This window comes from Capra hircus, chromosome 21 (assembly GCF_001704415.2).
Source record: "Capra hircus breed San Clemente chromosome 21, ASM170441v1, whole genome shotgun sequence".
In the NCBI taxonomy this organism is placed as follows: domain Eukaryota; kingdom Metazoa; phylum Chordata; class Mammalia; order Artiodactyla; family Bovidae; genus Capra; species Capra hircus.
In genome coordinates this window covers 56921940-56936014 of record NC_030828.1, presented here as the reverse complement: position 1 = coordinate 56936014, position 14075 = coordinate 56921940, and the positions used below count along the sequence as shown (strand labels likewise).

General features: G+C 44.3%; 1 long non-coding RNA gene and 1 pseudogene across 1 annotated transcript in view; one reads left to right on the top strand and one right to left on the bottom strand.

Annotated features, from left to right (window-relative positions):
- LOC106503377 overlaps window positions 2220-14075 on the top strand; it is a 46334-nt gene continuing 34478 nt past the window's right edge. The window contains exon 1 of the long non-coding RNA XR_001919831.1: window positions 2220-2433. This is a non-coding gene — a long non-coding RNA (uncharacterized LOC106503377). The remainder of the gene's footprint in view (window positions 2434-14075) is intronic.
- On the bottom strand, window positions 7728-8668 carry LOC102168211 (annotated as a pseudogene).

Here is a 14075-nt window from a genome sequence, read left to right as displayed (position 1 = left end):
CATGTCATGAGCATTTTCTTCCCAGAGGCCTCCCACTCCCATTTGACCCCATGTGGGCAGCAGGGCTGGTTGGAGAAGAGGCTTTGAATTTTCCTGGAAATAACACATGCCTGAGAGTCAACAAACAGCATTCTGTGCCTTGCTTTGGTGTCATAACAACTCCCTTTCTCTCTCAGGGCCTCAGTTTCCTCATCTGTAAAATGGGTGGTTAGTGGCTTTGAAGGTGTATGTGAGTGATTTTTATGCCATGGTGTTCTTTCTTTACAGGAAAGCTTACGTCTATGCTTCATACATAAAGTGCATACACGTGAAGCACTCCTGATTAAAGATGTAGATGAAGGGGGTGAAGATGGGGGAGAGGACATGCAGAGCCCCTTCCAGTGTTTCCCCATGCCCCACCAAGAAGCTCCTGGTGTAGCTCCTAGGGAGTTCAAAATGTCTCTGCACCTGTACTGGGTGTTTTTTGTTTGTTTGTGTGTGTGTTTTTTTGTCCATGCCGTAAGGCTTGTGGGATCTTAGTTCCCTGACCAGGACTGAACCCGATTTGGCAGTGAGAGTGTCAAGTCTCAACCACTGGACCACTAAGGGGTTCCCTGTGAGAGGGTAACAGGTAGAAAGGCCAAGGGTCTCCAAACGGAGGAAATAGCCTGCAAGTGTCAGACATTTTAATCTCTTTTAAGCGGCAAGAGGAAACAAACTAGCGATATTTTTTCCTTCTCTATACAAATTTAAAAGGAGGTTTCTCTTAAAATTCTGTGTTGCCATAATGACACCTGGTTTCACCTGAAGTTAACCAATGCCTTTTTCTTATGGAAATGTTTATCTTAAGCTATGCTAGTGTACCAAGCATTTATCCCAAACTCTGTCTTCAAGTCGGTTCTGCCTCTTGGCTCAGAACCTACTTGATAATCCGATATTGTTCCTCTAATCTATGTAAATGAAACTATTTTTATGGTGATCTGCCCTTCTTCAAGATTCAAGTTAATCATTTTATGGCCCAAGATAAACCATTTGGTGCCAAGATTATCCCAAAATACATCTTATGGGTGAGGGGCCTGGTGCCATTCTGAGTTTTGAGACCTTCCTTTCTTTCTCTAACAGGCTGCTGGTGACTATATAACATCCAGCTGAAGACTAGCAGGGGGGTACTCTTTCTGCCCCCTTCTGATGCCTATGTCAGAAGCTTTCTCTATCTCCTTTAAACTTAAATAAAACTGTATTACACAAAAGCTCTGAGCGATCAAGCCTCGTCTTTGGCCCCGGATTGAATTCTTCTCCTCCGGGGGCCAAAATCCCGGCGTCATAATTCAACAACTACCTTTCATCTTGGGGGCTCTTCTGGGATCCTCCAGGACAAGGTAAGGATGCTTGGAGCTCTAGTTCTTTGTTTCTTAGTGAACACTTTTTCTGCTGTGTTTTTTACTAACTCTACAGCGTGCTTGTGTGAATAAATGACATGCCCTGCGCGAAGCAAGTGAGGAGCCTTGCTCTGCGGTTCCACGGTGATCTCATATGGCTGACAGCAGAAACCTGTCGGGGGTTTATACCGGCCTGCCAATGCCAAGAGGCACCCAATGTCTCCTTTGGGAACCGACCAGAAATGGGCAAAGCGTGTGGACCGAACTCTCCTTTCTTGGTCAAACTTTTCGGTCTCTTTGACCATTTCATAACTCCTTAAAAATTAGAAGTACTAACCTAATCTATCAGATCTTAGACTTTCAAGGGACTTGTGATCTATACTGTTACTGTGTACTGTGGCTTAGGTCCCAAACTTAGGTTTGTAGTCAAGAAAGCACCTACGTTGCTAGAAATCAAAAGTTCAAAAACTAAATAGAGCTCTAGCCCCCAAAACATCTCTGAAGTTAAACGTTACTCAGATTGGGACTGAAATGGATTTTTTTTTCCTTTGGTAACGCTGCCTCTTAGTGGGCCAGAGGAGCCTCTCATACTGGTGTGGTGATGCTGAAGAGCCTAAGCTATTCCATCTTGTAAAATAACTCCATTTTGTAAAGGTTCCAGGCAAACAGACTTAGACTTTGGATATTACCCAACCTTGCCCCACTGCCCATGAGCCAATCGGCCCTTAGGTTAAACCTCCTGACTTTACGTTCAGGAACTTGTGATTTACCTTGAAAGTAAAAACCAGTCAGTTGTCCTTCAGCCTGAACACCCCCTTTTTACCCTTTTACCTGAATATTCCCTATAAAAGCAGTGTAACCCAAAACTCGGGGCTCCTCTCCTTAGCCGCTGTGTCGGTAACGGTGGGAGCCCCAGCTCGAGCTTGGTAATAAAAACTCTCTTGCTTTTGCATTGGATACCAGCTCCCTGGTGGCCATTGGGAGACTTTGGGACTTGGGCATAACATTTGGGGGCTCGTCCAGGATCTCCCACCGGCTCCACGGGAAGACCGATCCGAAGAATCATCTGCAGCCGGTAGGCTTTTTTCTGTCTTTCTTTTCGTTTCTGACAGGGCCTATTTTCTGAGACCGGTATATGACGGATGCGCCGACGGGTCACCGGTGGGGGTCGTTGGGAGACGTCCCCGACCCTCTCAGAGGGGACGGAGCGCCCCTGTTCTCTGTAGACAATAGCGGGTCGCTCCCGCTGAACCACTGCAGGCTGTCGTCTTTCGGTTTTGCCTCCGGACTCCTGGAGGTGTATTTCTCCTCTCTCTCTGTCTGTCTGTGTGACTGTTCGTATTGTCTGTGTTAATTTACCAACATCTGACTGATCCAGGGACAATGGGGCAACACCATTCTAGCCCCACACCTCTATCCTTGGTTACTGATAATTTTAAAAAGGTCAAGATGCGCACTCATGACCTCAGTGTAGAAATTAAAAATAAAAAAAAACTTGAAGCTAGATCTTGCACTGTGTCTGTCTAAATATGTCTTGGTATGTCTCTGTCTCTGGGTAATATTTTTGAGGTTAATTTGTATGTGAGCTCTATTTATTTGGCTTAAAAAAAAAGGTAAGCGCTTACAAATCAAGTAATTCTAAATTAAACAATAAATTCCAGGTTCATGTGAACTGGGAAATATTCAATGTTAAATACTTGATATTAATGTTTGTTTTCTGAATGTTGAGCTTTAAGCCAACTTTTTCACTCTCCTCTTTCACTTTCATCAAGAGGCTTTTTAGCTCCTCTTCACTTTCTGCCATAACGGTGGTGTCATCTGCATATCTGAGGTTATTGATATTTCTCCCGGCAATCTTGATTCCAGCTTGTGTTTCTTCCAGTCCAGCGTTTCTCATGATGTACTCTGCATACAAGTTAAATAAGCAGGGTGACAATATACAGCCTTGACATACTCCTTTTCCTATTTGGAACCAGTCTGTTGTTCCATGTCTAGTTCTAACTGTTGCTTCCTGACCTGCATTCAGATTTCTCAAGAGACAGGTCAGGTGGTCTGGTATTCCCATCTCTTTCAGAATTTTCTACTGTTTGTTGTGATCCACACTGTCAAAGGCTTTGGCATAGTCAATAAAGCAGAAATAGATGTTTTTCTGGAACTCTCTTGCTTTTTCCATGATCCAGCGGATGTTGGCAATTTGATCTCTGGTTCCTCTGCCTTTTCTAAAACCAGCTTGAACATCAGGGAGTTCACGGTTCACGTATTGCTGAAGCCTGGCTTGGAGAATTTTGAGCATTACTTTACTAGCATGTGAGATGAGTGCAATTGTGCGGTAGTTTGAGCATTCTTTGGAATTGCCTTTCTTTGGAATTGGAATGAAAACTGACCTTTTCCAGTCCTGTGGCCACTGCTGAGTTTTCCAAATTTGCTGCAAATTGAGTGCAGTACTTTCACAGCATCATCTTTCAGGATTTGAAAGAGCTCAACTGGAATTCCATCACCTCCACTAGCTTTGTTCGTAGTGATGCTTTCTAAGGCCCACTTGACTTCACATTCCAGGATGTCTGGCTCTAGATGAGTGATCACATCATCATGATCATCTGGGTCGTGAAGATCTTTTTTGTACAGTTCTGTGTATTCTTGCCACCTCTTCTTAATATCTTCTGCTTCTGTTAGGGCCATACCATTTCTGTCCTTTATCGAGCCCATCTTTGCATGAAATATTCCCTTGATATCTCTAATTTTCTTGAAGAGATCTCTAGTCTTTCCCTTTGTGTTGTTTTCCTCTATTTCTTTGCATTGATCACTGAGGAAGGCTTTCTTATCTCTTCTTGCTATTCTCTGGAACTCTACATTCAGATGCTTCTATCTTTCCTTTTCTCCTTTGCTTTTCACCTCTCTTCTTTTCACAGCCATTTGTAAGGCCTCCCCAGACAGCCATTTTGCTTTTTTGCATTTCTTTTCCATGGGGATGGTCTTGATCCCTGTCTCCTGTACAATGTCATGAACCTCATTCCATAGTTCATCAGGCACTCTGTCTATCCGATCTAGGCCCTTAAATCTATTTCTCACTTCCACTGTATAATCATAAGGGATTTGATTTAGGTCATACCTGAATGGTCTAGAGGTTTTCCCTACTGTCTTCAATTTGAGTCTGAATTTGGTAATAAGGAGTTCATGATCTGAGCCACAGTCAGCTCCCGGTCTTGTTTTTGTTGACTGTATAGAGCTTCTCCATCTTTGGCTGCAAAGAATATAGTCAATCTGATTTCAGTGTTGACCATCTGGTGATGTCCATGTGTAGAGTCTTCTCTTGTGTTGTTGGAAGAGGGTGTTTGCTATGACCAGTGCATGTTCTTGGCAAAACTCTATTAGTCTTTGCCCTGCTTCGTTCCACATTCCAAGGCCAAATTTGCCTGTTACTCCAGGTGTTTCTTGACTTTCTACTTTTGCATTCCAGTCCCCTATAACGAAAAGGACATCTTTTTTGGGTGTTAGTTCTAAAAGGTCTTGTAGGTCTTCATAGAACCATTCAACTTAAGCTTCTTCAGCGTTACTGGTTAGAGGAACAATATCGGAGTATAACATACTGGTTTATCAAGTAGGTTCTGAGCCAAAAGGCAGAACCAACTTGAAGACAGAGTTTGGGGTAAATGCATTGTACACTAGCATAGCTTAAGATGAACATTTCCATATGAGAAAGACATTGGTTAACTTCAGGTGAAACCAGGTGTCATTATGGCAACACAAAATTTTAAGAGAAACCTCCTTTAAAATTTGTATAGAGAAGGAAAAAATATCGCTAGTTTGTTTCCTCCTGCCGCTTAAGAGAGATAAAAATGTCTGACACTTGCAGGCTATTTCCTCCATTTGGAGACCTGTGGAGGAGCTGGAAGGCTTTAAGCAAATACTGAGAATGTATTTGTTCCACTCATGACGAAGGTTGGAAGCTGGGACGAGCATAACTAAGGGTTATGAGCGTTCACCGAGTGCCCAAGGCTGGGAATGGATGACGAAGGGTCATACGCCCGGGCTTGAGGCATTCCAAGGCTTCCTTCTGATCACCTGTTTCTGAGAGCAAGGACTGTTGTTTCATGATAAGACTCCCTTTAGAGTTTCGCCAAAGCTATGTTATGGCTTGGGTGGTGGGAACTGTATTTTATGCTTGAATGCTTTGATGTCTTATCGAGAAAGGCTACATGCAAATCTGCTTTATGCTCTGCTCCCTGAAACCATATATCTACGAAAGCTGGATAATAAAATTTGTCAGTCCACTAGAGGCTGTCCCTGAATGTCCTTTTCAGAGCGCGGTTCTCTGAGCCCTACAGAGACCCTTGGCCTTCCTGCCTGGGTGTTCTTTAAGAGCCCCACTTTGAGATTCTGGGGTTCTGTAGAAGACTAGTCCTGCTTGGGTGCAGGGAAGGGACCTACATCTTATATTCTTTGTGCCAGGAACCCTTTTGCAGAATTGTGTGGCTATCTTTTTTTTTTTAATAATTTTTTCTATTTTTAAATTTTTATTATTTATAATTGAGGACAGGAGAAGAGGGCAACAGAGGATAAGATGGTTGGATAGCCTCACAGACTCAATGGACATGAGTTTGAGGAAACTCCAGGAGATGGGAAGGACAGGGAAGCCTGTTGTGCTGCAGTCCATGGGGTCGCAGAGTCTTACACGACTTAGCAACTGGACAACAAAAATGGCTGTGCTGAGTCTTTGTTGCTGCACACAAGAGGGCTTTCTCTAGTGGTGAGTGGGAAATACTCTCTAATTGCAGTGTGTAGGCTTCTCCTTGTGGTGGCGTCTCTTGTCGCGGAGCACAGAATCTGGGGTGCGTGAGATTCAGTAGTTGTGGCACACGGATTTAGATGCCCTGAGGCATGTGGAATCTTCCCAGACCAGGGAGTGAACCCATATCCCCTGCATTGGCAGGAGGATTTTCAACCACTAGACCACCAGGGAAGTCTTCGTTGTTTTATTTTTAACAAGTTCATCATTTAAAAAGTCTGAATTCATTTTCATCACATGATATTATAGACAGTCATCTGCTGAAACAATTCTTTTTAACAGATCACAGTTTTTTAAAGTCATAGATATTGTAAGTTCTGTATAAAGTAGTGGATAGTAAGTTGGTTCCTTTGTTTTGATTTATAAGCCTCAACTTCACTATAGAATAAAGAAAGTAAAGCGAAGAAAGCATAATTGGTCACTTGTTTAGAACAGCATTATTTCCATAATTTGAAGCTTTCTAAATGGACGGGTTCAGACCTGGTGTAACAGGATTACTTAATGAATAGGCTATAGTGAAACTGTAAAAAAGGTTATTAACTTTAATCATTAATAGCTTAAGGAGCACTATGTTACTAATTGTTATGCAAATTCAAAAGGCTGTTTTTGAATCCTCAGGAAGTAGCATGTGTACACAATTAAGCCACCTTATACTCAGAGGAGTGTCAATATGTAGACACTCAATGTTCAACAAAAGCTTTGGCTTTAGGGAAGACAGAAACATTTAAAATAATGACTTTAATCATCATTTTAAGTATATGATAGGGCTTCCCTGGTAGCTCAGTGGTAAAGAATCCGCCTGCAGGATTTGCATGCAGGACACGCGAGTTTGATTCCTGGGTTGGGAAGATTCCCTGGAAAAGGAAATGGCAACCCACTTCAGTATTCTTGCCTGGAAAATCCCATGGACAGAGAAACCTGTCCATGGGGTCGCAAAAGAGCTGGACATGATTTAGCAACTAATCAACAACAACAAGGGAAAGTGTGCTTTAATTAAATACACATCATGCCAGTGATGCTGGCAAGGTTGAAAGTTACTCCCAACTTGGACAGCTATAAAAATGTGTGTACTTGATAACACAGTAAGATAAAAAGCAATCCTTTTGAAACAAAGTTTTAAAAATATTTTGTTCACAGCGGTCTGTATCAACAGTATGCATTTTATGATGATAACTTGTACAGATTGAGCACCCTAGGGCTCTCTTTATATCCTAAAGAAAACGAACATTCACATTATTCATGGGTTGTAGTGAATTTAAAACAGATCTGTTGTACACTTACCTCCTAGACGGGATAAACTGTCCCGAGATTTTCAGCTTTAATACCATCATTATAGTTGTTTGCAAAAGGAACAGAGAATTGAAAAACAAGGCAAAACTGTAAAAAAACAAAACATTTTTTCCCTGGGTGTGGAGAGTTTTCTATTTGCTGTTATAACAAGCAAATATCATTCATTAAGTCAAAAATGGAAGGAGCAGGCTCACCAACACTATTTGAGAAAGCTGAACAATCCACATAATTTAAAAATTGAAGGTCATATACTCTATATCACAAGTCCCAATTAAGCACTGTCAAAATGACACCTATTTCTTTGCTTGCTTTGTGATCACACCCCTTGGAGATATTAATGGATCTCCTGGCATTCAGCTTCTTTTTCTCTGCAAGTTTTGAAATCTGAAAAAGACTTTGTCCACACTTAGCGTGGTATCTCCATTGTCAAACTCTCCACAATAATTGGGTGCAGACAACTGAGTGATCAAATGCTTCTTGGCAAAAAATTCATACCCATCTTCTACCACGTTATAGGCTCTACATATAAGATCCAAATCATACTTACGGAGAAATTTGACAACCACTTCTGCACCAAGTGTGAAGGACACTCCTCTGTCATTTTTATCCTAAGACAACTTTACCCAGGTCACATCACAAAAGGTCACAAAGAAGGCCTTGATCTGGTCCATCAGAGGGTTACATAGTTTTCCAAATCTGCTCCACAGATTGAGAATCTGCTGACAAACCTCCAGGGCAGCAGAGTATTTTCTTGACCACGAAGGCTGCTACTGGTAAACAGTTAAAGCAGTCTGTGAAACATGTTTTCCATAGTGTAACATTTTATCTTTTACATTCATCACAAAATCCATACATTCTATTGATACTGGCACATTTATGGTTTCTTCTGAGAAGAAAAAAAGTCTCTGGATAATCAATTTTTTTCTTTAGCCAATAAAAGGCAGATAGTCTCCAAAGTCTGTGTCCCCCACTATAGTTTGCTTTCTAGTGGGAAACCACCATACTCCAAAAGTTGAGACAAATCCAAGTATTGCCTGTGGGTATCATCACTATTTTGAGCAATGCTTCAAGTTCTAGTAGGATGGGCTGACTGAGAAAGATTCGGCAGAACTTTAAGCACAGTGCTCTTTTTTTGATCTCCTTGTAGCCAGACATCCTTGTGTGGCTTAGACCGTCTCATTTGCAACAGTCATTGGTTGAGGCTGTTGATGTTAAGTTTATCTGTATCTGCCATCACCTGCTCACAGTTGACCCTCCTGCAAGCGTGGGCTCACACCTGGGGATTTATACCTCCTTTCCCAAGGCCAGGAGCACAGAGGTGGCCGTGGTGGTGGTGGTGGAGGTGATGACAGAAGACATAGTGGGTACCCTCCTGTGGCTGCATTCCCTGCATCCTCTTTCTCTCCCCATTGGAATCCTGAGGCAGAATTGTGTTTTTTGATGCATAAAATAACATGCACAGGATGATAAAAGAAACTAGATTGGAAACAAATGAAATACAGTTATCAAACTATTTTTAGATGATGTGATTCAATAATCTATGTATACTTTAAAAATCAACACATCAAATAACAGTGTGTAAAATGAAACCCAGCCTCCCTACTCTGGTCCACAAGGTGTTGCTGAAAATCTCGGCTCTGTATGCACCCATGCCAAATAGAAATATGGAGACAGAGGTTTGGAGGAAAGAGAAGGTGTAACTTAATTTCTTTGCCAGGCAAAGAGGCAACACAGCAGGCTAGTGGTTCCAGAACTGTGCCTGCCCTGGAGGAGTTAGTGAGAAATTTTATAGTCAGGGCTTGCAGTCTGGAGAAGGAAATAAGGCTCAAGGCAGTGACAGGCTTGCGTTCTTTCTTTTGCAAAATTTCAAAACAGCCACAGCTGGCATCAGGCATAACTGGGGTTGGTCCTCTCTGCGGTGATCTGTTCCTGAAGTTCCTTCTGAAATGAAGAATGTTTCAAGGTAGTGTTACAAGGTAGTGTTACAAAGGAGGGTGTGGGGGAAAGAATGCCAAGTGCAGGATAGAATTCACATAAACTCAGAGAGTGATTAGCTTGGTGAAGGACGAGTCTAGCTACATGTGTTTGTTAGCAGTAACAGCTAAAGAGTAACCAAGGTTGCTTAACTCTTTCAGTCCTGTTTAAGCTGTTTCTCCAGCCTGTTCATTGTTCTCTTATTTCCCTTATTTATGAGAAAAGTCTCATTTCTATTTCTGCTGCAGCAAAGGCCTTGAAGGATCTGGCCCAAGCTGCCCTCACCAGCTCCATCTGGAACTGCTCTTCCTTAGACTCACAACGTCCGGCCATCCCACCCTCAAGAACACTGGCCTTGATGTTCCCACTGCCTGGAAATTTCCTCTCCACACGTCCCCTGTTCTCCCACCACCCACAGTTCCCATTTCATATTGCCGGTTCCTTCCCATCCTTCAGGTCTTGGTATAAAATTCTCCCCTCTGGCAGCTTCCCTGGCCATTCGGAGTCAGCTAGCTGCTGTTCTTCTCCACATGGTACCTCATTCTTTCCCGTTATAATATTTATGCTAATTTCATTTAGTATAATTTGTACAATTATAATTATGCAAATTTATAATAATTTGTGTAGTGTGTATATATGTCCAGTTGTTTATTTACTTAGTGTCCATCTCGCCTCCATGAAGGCGTAGACCGCATCTTTCTCTGTGTACCTAATATCTGGGACAGGGCTTTCTACTTGGTAGATGCTTCTCTCTGCTCTGCGTGTGCATGCTCAGTCGTGGCCGACTCTTTGCGACCCCATGGACTGTAGCCTGCCAGGCTTCTCTGTCCATGGGATTTCCTAGGCAAGAATACCAGAGTGGGCTGCCGTTTCCTTCTCCAGGGAATCCCCCTGACCCATGGATCGAACCCGTGTCTCTTGTGCCTCAAGCAGGAAGAGCATTGGCAGGCAGATTCCTACCACTGCGCCACCCAGAAAGTCCTTGGTAGGTGCTTCCATACTTGTTAAATGAATGACTGCAGTGGTCCCACCCTGTGGATTAGAGGAGCTGCTTCCATGAGATAGGCAGGTATCTCAGAAAGAACCTATTGCATATATAAGCATCCAGTATAATACCTGGCACACAACAGGGGCTTAATAAATGGTAAGCAGGATTTTTATGTCCTTCTGAGTTTTCCCCGGCATGACCTTCTACTTATTCTTCTCCATCCACCGTCCACATCTGAAGTCCTAGTTCCATCCAGAATGAAGATGTGGGCCTTGCCATGGTCTCCCCGTACCCCTCCATGCCAGCCTGCCTAAACCACAAGGCCTGTCTACCTCCTTCCTCCCCAAACTCATCTCAAGTAGCTACCCTACTTGGTTTTCCAGGACCCCAGGGACATGGAGGTGGTACCTCTGCTGCAATGCTGGAGGCATTCCTGACATGCAAGCATAGAAAACCTGGTGGAGTTCCCCAGGTCTGAGAGGAGGGGTCTTCACCACTCTGCGGGGGAGACATCACCTTTGCAATTGAGTGTTAATTTGGTGGAGGGACCAAGGGGCAGGACCAGCGCAGCCCGCTCACCTCAGGAGCCAGGAGGCTGAGAAGGAGGTGACGGTCTCAGGATGGAGGGATAGTGAGTGGGGCTCCCTGGTCACAGAGGGCAGAGGAAGAGAGAAGGATGCCCGAGCCTCATGATGGTGCCCAGGAAGGGGGCACGGCCGGTCCTTCATATCATTCCCTTGTAAACTGACTGTTAATCATGATTTGGGGATTTGCCATCTGAACGCAAGTGGGGTAGCCAAATAAATGTGTTCTTGTTTCAACTCATGTCCCTCTCAACTGGCTTATTCTCCCATAATTAGGGAACGCAGCAGCCTAGCAGGGACTCAGTGCCCAGATTCACTCACCCAATGTTATTTCCCCAGTAGATACCCTCTGCTTTATCCAGACAGGTGCCCCCACCATTCTGTAGACAAGCCTTGTAAACTCCCCAGCTTCTGGCCTTCTTTCACTCTACCCACTGTCTTTCATTCACACCGCCCCCCGCCCCCATTCCATCTTTGTTGAGTTGTCTAGTCTACGCCAGGCACAGCGAGGCAGTAAGGAGACATGACATCTTCTCTCAAGGAGCTCGAAGTCTGTGTGGATAGATAAGGTGACTGGCAGTTATGAACAAGGAGACCTGAGGAATGAATAGATTGGTGAGTTAATGAGTAAGTCTGGGTGTGTAAACACACCTCAATCTACTCAGTCCTGTGGCCCCCACTGCACTGTGTTGTTAGGAGAAATACTGACTGAAACCGCCCGTCCTGGCCAGGCATGATAGTAACCACTTGCATGACTTATCTTACAACAGGAGGTCCTGGGTAAGGAATGCAGATCTAACAACCAGAAGAATTTGGGAAGGGTCCCAAGGGGGAGACACAGACAGCAGTTGATATGTCCTACCAACCTCCCAGAATCCTCCTCGCTGGAATCCATCTTGGCTGAGAGATGCTCACGCCACCAGGAAGGACCTTGAGTCAGAATGATTGGCCAGAGACAACCTGGAAATGAATCCCATCACCATAAAACCCAAGACTGCAAGCCACATGGCAGAGCAGTTCTCCTGGCTTCCCTTACCCTGCTGGTTTCCGCCCCAGGTGCCGCTTCCAGCAAAGTCGCTTGTCAGCACATGGGTCTCCATGGACAATTCATTCCTGAGTGTTAGACTAGAGTCCACTCTTGGGCCCTGGGAAAGAAATCCCTTCCTGCAACAGTGTGACCATCCATGGACAATTAATTCCTGAGTGTTAGACTAGAGTCCACTGTTGGGCCCTAGGAAAGGTCTCCCTTCCTGCAACAGTGTAACCAGTCTTGTGTCCATCTTATCAATGGGTAGGAGCACACACAGGTCTGGGACTGAATTCACAAGATCGTGCCACTCTCTTATAAGAATACATGTGGGATTTCTAAGGCAGAGACTTAGAAGTGGAATTCTTAAAAGTTTCTCCTTTCTATGAACAATAAGAAATTTTTCTCTTGGTCAGCACAAACTCCTTTTCTTTCTTGAAACTAGCTTTTGGAAAATTCATTCACTGACTGATTCAACAAATATTTATTGAGCATTAAGGGAGACCAACCCTGAATTTCACTGGAAGGTCTGATGCTAAAGCTGAAGCTTCAGTATTTTGGTCATCTGATGCACACAGATGACTCATTGGAAAAGTCTCTGGTGCTGGGAAAGATCGAGGGCAGAAGGAGAAGAGGGCGTCAGAGGATGAGATGGCTGGATGGCATCACCGATGCAACGAACATGAACTTGGGCAAACTCTGGGAGATGGTGAAGGACAGGGAGGCCTAGCATGCTGCAGTCCATAGGGTCGCAAAGAGTCAGACACGACTGAAGTGACTAACATTCTCACATGCGCTTAGTACAAATCTATTTGCTGGGGATAGGAACCAAAGGGACCAAGGTTATATTCTAATGAGAGAAGACAGAAAAGTCAAATTCTGGCATCTGAGACAGTGGTAAGTTCTATGGAGGAATATAGAGCGGGGAAGGAGGGGGTGGTGTTGGGAACGGAAGTTGCAATTTTGAATAGGGTGGTCAGGGAAGGCTGAATGAGGTGACAGCTCTGTAAAGACCTGAAGGAGATAAAGAATTGAGCCCAGAGGACATGGGGTGGGAAAAAGAAGAGTGTTGCAGCCAGAAGGGAGAGTGAGTGTCGAGACATGGGTCAGGGGCAAAGGAAGCCAGGACTGCAGGGGCATAAGGGGCAGAGGGGAGGTGAGGGTGGAGAGGCAGGCAGGGCTCAGATCAACACAGGTCCTTCTAGGCCATGTGAGAATTCTGCATTTTATCTTGACAGCATTAGGAAGCCCTTAGAGAATCTTGAGCAGAGAAATGCTTTAATTTGTTTAGCAATTCAGCGTGCATTTTATGTGTCCACATGACTGGGTCAGGGCACGCCTAGATACCTGGCTCAACAGTATGTCTGAGTGTGTCTGGGAGGGTGTTTCCAGATGCAGTTAGCATTTGAAAAGCTAACTGCCTTTCCTGAGTCTCAACTTGAAGACCACCGATCACGGCACTTCAAGCCTTCATAACTGCATGAATTAATTCCACATCTTTATTATACATACATACATACTGTTTCTCTGGAGAACCCTGACCAATACAACCGGGGTCCCTCTGGATGATGTGTTGAGAATGGATTGACATGGACCAAGGACAAGAGCAGGACAACAGTTTCTGGGTAACTGTAACAACCCTGGTGAGAACAGAGAGCGCCCACCCCAGAATGATAGCTGTGTGGAGGTGACGAGAAGTGGTCAGAGTCTAGAGCTGTTCTGAAGAGAATCAGTAGGACTTTGCTGACAGATCATGTAGGGAATAAAAGAGAAGGGACTTCTCTTTCTGGGGGTCCAGTGGTTAACAATCCATAGGCTAATGCAGGGGACACAGGTTCGACCCCTGGTCTGGGGAGATCCCACCGGCCATGGAGCTACTAAGCCCACGTGCCTAGAGCCAGTGGTCAGCAACGAGGGAAGCCACTGCTGTGAGAAGCCCATGCACCAAATGAAGAGCAGCCCCTGCTCGCTGCAACTAGAGAAAGCCCAGGCGCAGCGTCAAAGACCCAGCACAGCCTAAGCAAATAAACAGTATACATTTTTTAAGGAAAGAAAGAGAAGTGTCAGG